Raw genomic sequence first — 9,800 nt, forward strand, 5'->3', positions numbered from 1 at the left:
TACCACAAGTAAAGCCTGAAGTAGGACAGAAATGCTCTGAAGGCTGGGCTGGTTACCCATTTCATTAAAAATGGCTGACCCCTAACAATATGTACAAAAATATAAAATGTAAATAAAAAATACAAACAAAATGTCCTTTTAAAGTATTTTTAAGAAAAAAAAGCAGGGTCTGTGAAGTTCTAGTTCGTTTTTCCTCCCACGTTGCTAATTCATGTGGTTTTGGTGGGGTCATCTGTGGGTGGCATTGCAGGCTGTGGGCAGGCAGGGCCTGCTTCTCTACTCAAAGGTGACCACGATTAAATTCTGAGACGGGAAGTGGAGGGTGAATAGGTCATGGTGCGTAAGGTTGGCATTTCCTCTTGCTGTCTAGTCATCCTCCTCCTCCTCAGTCTTCTGCTTCTTGGTGTCGACATCATCATCCTCATCATCCTCAGCTACCCGCTTGCCCATAGGAGCCTCAGCCTCCTCATCTTCATCTCCATCCTCTTCCTCACAGTCACCTTCCTCCTCCTCCTCCTCTTCCTCTCCACCTCTTCCTCTTCTTCATCTACTTCATTGTCAGCCTCCTGCTCCCCATTTTCCTCATTTTGAGCATTCTCATTTTCAGGTGCATCTCTTCCACTCTCTGCCTCCTCTACAACTTCCTTCTCCTTCTTGGAGCTGGTGTTCACTGCCACATCGGACATGGTGGGGCATGCTGATGGTCAGATGCAGCGAGTGAGGAATTATTTGAGTTAGAGAACTCTGGTGAGGAAACTGCCAGAGTCTGCGTTGGAGGTGGCTGAGGGCTGCAAAGGTGGCTGCAGTGAGGTCGGAGCAAGACCCGGGAACAATGCAATGATGACTTTTCGGAGCAGCCAGTGGGCAGAATACAACTTCTTAAACTGTGGATTGTGACCCTACATGGGGTCTCATAACTGAATATGAAATTGCTGTTGTGAGAAGGAATCCTGTAGTGGCTGGGGAGGTAAGCCTGTGGAGAAAACTTCTGCTGTGTAAGAGTGAAGACAGACCTTCAGGCTCCCAAAACCCATGTAAAAGCTGGATAGATGGGATGGCAGCCTGAATTTACAGCACCTGGGAAGCAGAGGCAGGTGTCAAGCAGACTAGAGAGCTCTGGTTTCTGAGAGACGCCTGTCTCAATAAATTGAGAGTGACTGAGGAAGACACCAAGTATCAACATCTGGCTTGCACATGCACATACACACATGTGCACACAGACCCATGCATACGTACAAATATGAGCATATGTACAAATATGAGCATACACACACACCAAACACTCACACAAATAGTTTCTGAACACTACAAGGCCTTTGTCCTCTTAAATTTCTAGCAGCAGCAGCAGCAGCTGGTCATGGTAGCCATCTTTAATACCAGCACTCAGGAGGCAGAGGTGGGCAAATCTCTGACTTTGAAGCCAGCCAGGTCTATAGGGCAAGTTCCAGGTCTGCCAAGGCTACAGAATGAAACTCTCTCAAATAACCAATAAATAAATAGATAGATAGATAGATAGATAGATAGATAGATACAGCTGTAATTAACTACATTAAATAGTAGCTGTGATTTATAATTCATAATACTTATGATACATAATTCAGTAACTGTGACTAACATAACATTGGGCCCATTAACATATTCCGTTATGGAGTATGAGTGTTTGGGGATTTATGAGGGCCTACCTCATTCTGGGGATATATGACCAATCTGTCCTTACTGAAAGAAAGGACATTTTTTTTCATTTATAAATGATCCTGTAAATAATTCTTCACCTGCATCCCCGTAAGTGAGCCCAATTCAATTCACTGGTTCACCAAACTAGATTTGGGGTGAATCCTTTGCTTTGGTTTGACACTGCTGCTCTATCTGGGATGAATAGATATTTGTTAATCTCCCCAGGAAAAATTTACACAAAGGTTGGAAACAAATGTGGCAGCTAGATGGTAGCAGTGAGCCCCTTTAATCCTAGCACCCAAGAGGAAAGGCACCTACATGGATTTCTGTGAGTTTGAGGCCAGCCTGGTCTACAGAGTGAGCTCTGGGACAGGCTGAACTACACAGAGAAACCTGTCTTGAAAATTAAAAAAACTGGGCTAGAGAGATGGCTCAGCAGTTAAGAGCACTGACTGCTCTTCCAGAGGTCCTGAGTTCAATTCCCAGGAACCACATGGTGGTTCACAACCATTTGTAATGGGATCCGATGCCATTGTAAAAAAAAGAACCTTAAAAAAAAAAGAAAGAAAGAAAAGAAAAAACCAAAACAAAATAATGTGGCAACATAAACCTTCTCTGAACATGCAGTTACCAAAAAGTAATTAAAAACCAAGCATGTAACAGCTCTGAGGGGTTTCTTGAAGTGTTTCCATGTTACATCAAGGACTATGTTTCAGCATTGGTTTTGGATTCTCAGAGAATAATCCTGAATTATGTTCATTACTCTGGTGCTTATAAAGGGAAAACCCACAAAGTTTGAACTTACTGCCTTCATTCAGTCGGAGCAAGCAAACATCCTGATGTACTTCCTGCCTCCATATGTCCCACCTACATGTGATCAAGCACATACTGTACCAACCTTGCTTACAGAAGTGAAAATACACGGCTTATTATCTTCCATGAACAACAGCAGCCAGCATTCCAGGAAGTTACCTGTCCTTGAGCAAGTGAGGCTTACAGGTTCGAGGCATTCTTGTTTTATAAGCACAGTAATTGAAACTTAAAATGTAACTTTAGCCCTCACAGAACTTGGTTGCCTTCTTTTAAAAGAAAATTTAGATGATTGTTTTATTTTATGTAAATGAGGTATGGACATTACTGTGATAGTCACATGGCCATCAGAGGACAGCTTTTGGGAGTTTGTTCTCTTCAGGAATTGAAGTAAGGATATCATTCCTACCATCTGAGGACCACCACTAGGCCAGTTCCCTCAGCTTCTTTCCTTTCCTTCCATTCTGGTTTTTATATTTATTTGTTTGTTTCATTTTGTTTCTTTTCAAGACAAGATTTCTCTGTGTAGTCTTGGCTATTCTAGAATTCACTCTGTAGACCAGGTTAGTCTCAAACTGCATTTGCCTCCAGAGTTCTGGGACCAGAGGTGCATGCCACAGAGTACCTGGTAGTACACTCACTGTGTTCCTGGCTCCATCCTGGATTTTAGGACTCCAGGCTTCAAGGACTAAATTCTTCCCTTTAAAATGTAGCATCTCGGTAAACACCCACTTGAAGCAGCTGTGTTCCGTTTCTGTTTTGGTTAAACAAGACAAAACTTCATCCCACACAGAAATGGAAGCATTTAGACAGCTGTGGTGCCAAAGGTGGGAAGTGCAGGCAGCTGTGGTGCTGCTAGGCAAATTGGGGAGGTGCCACGGACTGGATTCAGTCGGTCCCTCAACCCATGGGAGAACCAGGGTTCTTGTACTCAGGTGGGCAAGGAGTCAGTGGTGAGTGACAAACAGACATAAACACCAGAGAGAGTGTTGAAATTGAGTGTAATTTCTCAAAGCGAGCATCAGACTTATATTACAGAAGAAAACAAGGAAGTTAAGTGATACATTAAGGTCATCCAAGGTACAGTGAGGTTACCCGATACAAAATGACTCTTTACACAAAACAGAGGAATGCATACATAAAATCTAGAGGGAACCTGGTGGTGTTTACAACTTGAATAAAAAATAAAAAAAAAAAACAGGGCTAGTGAGATGGCTCAGCAGGTAAGAACACCCGACTGCTCTTCCAAAGATCCGGAGTTCAAATCCCAGCAACCACATGGTGGCTCACAACCATCTGTAACAAGATCTGACACCCTCTTCTGGAGTGTCTGAAGACAGCTACANCCCAGCAACCACATGGTGGCTCACAACCATCTGTAACAAGATCTGACACCCTCTTCTGGAGTGTCTGAAGACAGCTACAGTGTACTTAAATATAATAAATAAACACATCTCTAAAAAAAAAAAAAGATACTTTAAAACAAAACAAAACAAAACAACAACAAAAACAGCCCCACCTAAGGTCAGCTTAATCTTAGAAGCCAAGAACAAGGGCTTGTTATTCTAAGTTTACTTTGTAGAACTAGCCCTGAGATTTCTAGCTTTTTTCCAGTAAATTGTAATGCCTGATTTCTTTCACTACCTACAGTGGAGGCATTTCATCTGAATAAGTAGCATTCTTACTAAATTTAAAACCCAAGGTTGGCTCAATGATTTCCTAGGATATTGGAACACTGGTGGAGGATAATCTAACTTAGCTATTTGTCAAAATCATTCCTTAGAGGCACTTATAATAAAACAATATTGAAGGAAAGCTGACAGATCTATTCACTGATGGACATAGGGACAAGTTTGGAGCATTCATGCTACAGGATGCCAAGACTCCAGGAGACTAAGTTTCTGTGAAACTTTTTGCCTTAGGACTGTGTCCAAGCTTTTGGGGCTGTCACGTGGTTTTCACTGGAGTAGGTGTGGCATTTCCCCCTTTTTTATTTTTCAGACAAAGTTCCAGAATGTCCTGCTTCACTGTAGCTACAGATCTCAGAAGAACTCTAAAGATGAGTGGAAACAACAATTACTAACAAAATAATGCCAAGGATAACAGCAAGCAAGATTATATACTGAACCCAATCCAAGGGATTCAATGCACTAAGATTATTTTTTAAATTGCTGGCCAATTCATCAATGTCCCAAGTATTCAAATGACTTCTGCTAATATCTGAAATTTCTGTCTTTAATTGCTCCATGTGAAACATCTGTATCTTTTCACACTCCCTGCAAAAGAGCCTTAGTCTTTTCCCAATAAATGGTTGTATTATAAGGTAATGGTGTGACACAAATATATTGAAATGAAGCATGACATTTAGTAGCTAACCTAACTTTAATATTTGCAATATCCTGTCCCATTGCTAAAACTACTTCTAAAGCATTAATGTTTGCCTTCAATTTCTTATCTATAATATGTAGCTCTGACAAAGCTACGGAAACATTCCTATGCATCTCATGAACAAAATGAGCGGTATGCAGCTGCTGAACTAAAGCTGTGGCAGATAATGCAAAAGAAGTTAAAATTGCAATTAAAGCAGTGATCCCTAAAATCAGAACTGCAACAAATCTCTTTGTTCTAATAAGTTCATTCAATCTTTTTAAAGTTTGCGTTCCTGAATTCTCAAACCAAGGATCACTTCCTAAATCTACAAGCAGCAGAACATAAGCAGGTCTCTTTAACAAAATCATAACAGCAGATTCCTTATCTAAATTTGGATCTACACAATTAGTTAATTGACAAGAATTACAATGACTATGAAAAGATTTGCCAAGGTTGGTGATCTTAACTCTGTCAAAACTACCCAACAACATAGCATATGGGTAAGGAACACAAGCTTTCACAGCTATAGGGGAGTTGGCCTGAGCTTTGGGTTTCTCTAAAAAAATCCAATTAGCAATAGCAGCAAGTCTAAACAAATCTGGTTGAATAGCAGTAGTTTTATATACAACAGAATGTCCAACCCATATTGGAGCTACGAAAGCTAGAATGAAATATCTTACAGGCTCGCCCCCCATATCGGGATCAAACCCATTAAATCGAGAATCTGAGTAATACTTAAAAAAGGAGTGTAATCAAAATCCAGATCTGAGACAGAAAAACCTGTCACTGCATCTTGAGTTCCTCTAGGATGAGAAACTGAGGGTGAACGAGTACATCTACAATCCTGCCAAGTAGGGTACTCAGTAGCCTTACTATTCCAAAATTGATCTTTATCTCTGTGAATTTTCATACAATTAGGAATTGGTAAACAAGGTACAGTCTCAAAAGTCTCATTATAGGTTTCACATCCAAGTGTGAAATCACAATTTCCATGCCCAGCGCTTACACCTGTCCTCTTTATCAGGAGCATCAGTCACACAAGATTTATAGTTGACCGGTAAGCACCCTATTGGTACAGCTCCTTTAAATGCTAGGCAAATAGGAACCACATCAAACCTTCCCTCATAATTTACATGCTTGGAAATATGATGAATCATACCAGAATCTTGGAATCCACCCAACAACTCTGAATTATTAGTCATGACCTTAATATTATTCTGTTCATTCCACCTGGCCAGATGAAGAAGTAGTGGCTTCCGTCTGTAAGCCCGAAAACTTTCTCCCACTACAGCAGTCACCTGCAGAGCTATTAAGGCAAGCATGGCCACAAACATTGTCTCTGGTGAAAGCATCTTGCCCATTCTCTGTACCAGTCCCTCTACCTCATGAGTCAACTTCTTTAGTTGTCCCCAAGTTGGCATCAGGGTGGCTTTTGTTGCTGCACTCTGTGGCAGAGATAGGGAGAGTCTCTTCATTTTTGTTGTAAGCATCTGTTCTTCCTGCTTCCTCCTCTTCTCTGCATGTCTTTGTGTGCGAGAGAGGCGGGACTGTTCTGATAATCTTGTCCAGAATCCAGATGGGGGATTCTGCATTCTGTGGGAAAACACATGAATATCCTCTCCCCAAAGTGATTGAAGTATCAGGACCCCTCCTGACTCCATTCAAAAGATATTTCCACATTACCAAAAGTTGTGCTTTAAAAGCAACCGGACCCTAATGTCTCATCATAGGAGTCTCCCCCCTGATCTTGGTATTGAAATGATTTATTACAAATAAAGCATGAATTAAAGCATGATGGGAAGCCAGGCGTGGTGGCGCACGCCTTTAATCCCAGCACTCAGGAGGCAGAGGCAGGTGGATTTCTGAGTTTGAGGCCAGCCTGGTCTACAGGACAGCCAAGGCTACACAGAGAAACCCTGTCTGGAAAAAACAAAACAAAAGAAGAAGAAGAAGAAGAAGAAGAAGAAGAAGAAGAAGAAGAAGAAGAAGAAGAAGAAGAAGAAGAAGAAGAAGAAGAAGAAGAAGAAGAAGAAGAAGAAGAAGAAGAAGAAGAAGAAGAAGAAGAAAAAGCATGATGGGGTGAGTAAAACTGATTAGCAGCTCTCACCCCATCAAGCTGATTCTTTAATACTTGATGGATTCTTTCTATTATTACCTGTCCTTGTGGATTATAAGGAATCCCTGTAACATACTCAATATTCCACTGATTCAAAAACTTTGCAAATGCTTTAGAAATATAGGCTGGTCCATTGTCTGTTTTTATCTTCTTTGGAACACTTAAATATAAAAAACAAGCCAGCAAGTGTTGTACAACATCCTTTACTGCCTCTCCTGTTCTGGCAGTGGCCATGACAGCATGTGAAAAAGTATCCACTGTAACATGCACAAAGCACAACTTTCCAATCTCCTGTATGTGAGTAACATCCATCTGCTATGGGACCTGTGCCTTTAAGCCCCGTGGATTAACACCCATCTTTTGAGTATGGTACACCTCCCGGCAGTACTGACATTGCTTTACAATCTGTCTAGCCTGTTCTCTAGTAATTTGAAACATTCTTTTTAGTGCTAAAGCATTCTGATGATGTAGTCGATGACTTTGCTGGGTTCTTTCTATGACATTAATGATTATTTCTTTAGTATATTTGTCTGCTATTAAATTTCCTAAGGACAATGGACCAGGAAGTCTGTATGTCCATGTATATGTACTATAAAGAATTTTCCTTTCTACTCTGAATCAGAGTCTGTTGCTCCTGTTACTCTTTTTATTATGGGGGATGGTTTTCTCTATACACCACTGCCCTTCCATTAGAGGAACCATCTGTAAAAGGCAGAAGTACCTCTTGTAGGGCTCTATGGAAATTTTATTAGGAAAAACAAATTCAGCAGTTTTAGCAAATCCAATTAAAGGATATCTAGGTAAATGATATTTAATTTGTCCTGAGTATCCTTGTAAAGCTATTCCCCAATCTTCATCATTTTGCAATAAGTGTTCAAATTGTTACTTGTTATATGGGATAATTATATTTTGTATTTCTTTCCCAAACAATTCTTTGGAATTAGTTCAAGCCTTAATAATTAACATTGAGCCGGGCATGGTGGCACACGCCTTTAATCCCAGCACTCGGGAGGCAGAGGCAGGTGGATTTCTGAGTTCGAGCTATGAGTGTCTCCCAGTTTCCATGTTGGATCCATCAGGATTTACAACCAGAGGGTTTAGATTTAATGAGGCTGACAAGATGAGGCTTTAGGTGCTGCGCCCAGAGATTGAGTTACCATTGTTTCTGAACTGAGTTTGTGTTGTGTTTTCTTTCACTCAGCGGCTTGTCTGGATTCAAGAGGGAAAGGTATGGCAGCAAAGCATGGGTTTGCCTGAGGTGTACCTCAAAGGCCATGGGGCCATGGGTGATTTGAAGCATTGGGCTGGTGTGGTACCGTATCGACCTGCCAATGGGAACCTAGAGATGGGGGTGGAGAGATTTTGGAGCACTGAGTCAGAGGCTTCACGAGATCAAAAGAGGCCAGCCATGCACTGGAGGGCAATGGCTGACCAGCCTGCTGGGGCAGAGAGCTGCCTGAACAAGTCCGGTTCGTTTTTTAATATTTCCTGCAACAGGGTTCCCCTTTTGCGAGTTCATTAATAAAAGAATTCAGAAATAGACTTGACAATAAGTCTGAGAACAGTGTTACTTTTCTAGTGACAATAATGTGTTCTTGTTTGTTGTTTGTTGAGACAGTGTTTCTCAGGACTGTGTAGCCCTGGCTGTCCTGGAGCCTGATCTGTAGACCAGGCTGGCCTTGAACTTAAGAGATCAGCTCTACTTTACCTCCTAAGTGCCAGGATTAAAGGTGTGTGCCACTACTCCCAGTTTTTCTTTTTTTTCCTTTTTTTTTCCTGTTTGTTTTTAATGTATGTAAGTGCTCTGTCTTCATGCATACCAGAAGAAGGAATCAGATTCCATTACAGATGGCTGTGAACCACCACCGTACTGGGAACTGAACTCAGAACCTCTGGAAGAACAGACAAGTGCTTTTAACCACTGAGCCAATTCTCCAGCCTCCAACAATAGTGTTTTAATCAGTGTTTGTTTTGGTTTTTGTTTGTTTGTTTCTTTGGGTTTTTTGCTGTAAAGAGACACTATGAGCAAGATAACCCTTATAAGAGAAAGTATTTAATTAGCTAGCTCACAGCTTCAGAGGATCAGTCCATGATCTTTATGTTGGGAGCAGGGAAACAAGCATGATGCTGGGGCAGCAGCTGAGTGCTGAATCTCTGTCTGAAGCCAGAGAGATGCTTGGCCCAACATGGGCTTTTGGAACCTCAAAGCCCACCCCCAGTGACACACTTCCTTCAACAAGGCCACACCTCCTAACCCTTTTTAAGTAGTGCCACTACATGATAACTAAATATTCAAATATATAAGCCTCTTATTCAAACCACCACATATGGTAGATATTCAACAATGTTATTATTTTAAAATACCCATGAGAGTAAAGAAATGGAGAAGGACTGTAGAGAATGGATCAGTTGTGTATCTTTAGGAAAGGGATGGTCTGTTTATGGCCTTCTGGAAATCAGGGAAAATGTTAAGAATTGTAACAGGGGAGCAAGGCCTGGAAATTAACATGTGAAAGGCCGGTTGTCCAATAAAGACAAAAACTCCTTCCTATCCTGGGCTTCACACAACTAGTAGAACCTGCTCAAGAAAAAAATGGCCTTTTATAACAAAACTGGATATTGTCGGATCCAAAAGAAACTCCAGACAAAGACTGTCGGGCTATCTGTGGAATCTATCATCACATCAAAGCTCATGGTGACCAGGCTCTCTAAGTACCACGCGTTCCTGTAGCCCTGCTCAGCTCCTCACCACACCCTACCCTAAACTTCTCCACCACTGCCCCCTTCACCAGCTTCTCACTCCCTTGTAACCCTGAGATTTTGGTAATTT

The 9,800-nt window shown here is 41.4% G+C and overlaps 1 pseudogene; it reads right to left on the minus strand.

Moving 5' to 3' along the window:
- Positions 1–366: 366 nt before the first annotated feature.
- LOC110333427 lies at positions 367–686 on the minus strand (annotated as a pseudogene).
- Positions 687–9,800: the final 9,114 nt, after the last annotated feature.

Source organism: Mus pahari, chromosome 15, assembly GCF_900095145.1.
Source record: "Mus pahari chromosome 15, PAHARI_EIJ_v1.1, whole genome shotgun sequence".
Lineage (NCBI taxonomy): Eukaryota > Metazoa > Chordata > Mammalia > Rodentia > Muridae > Mus > Mus pahari.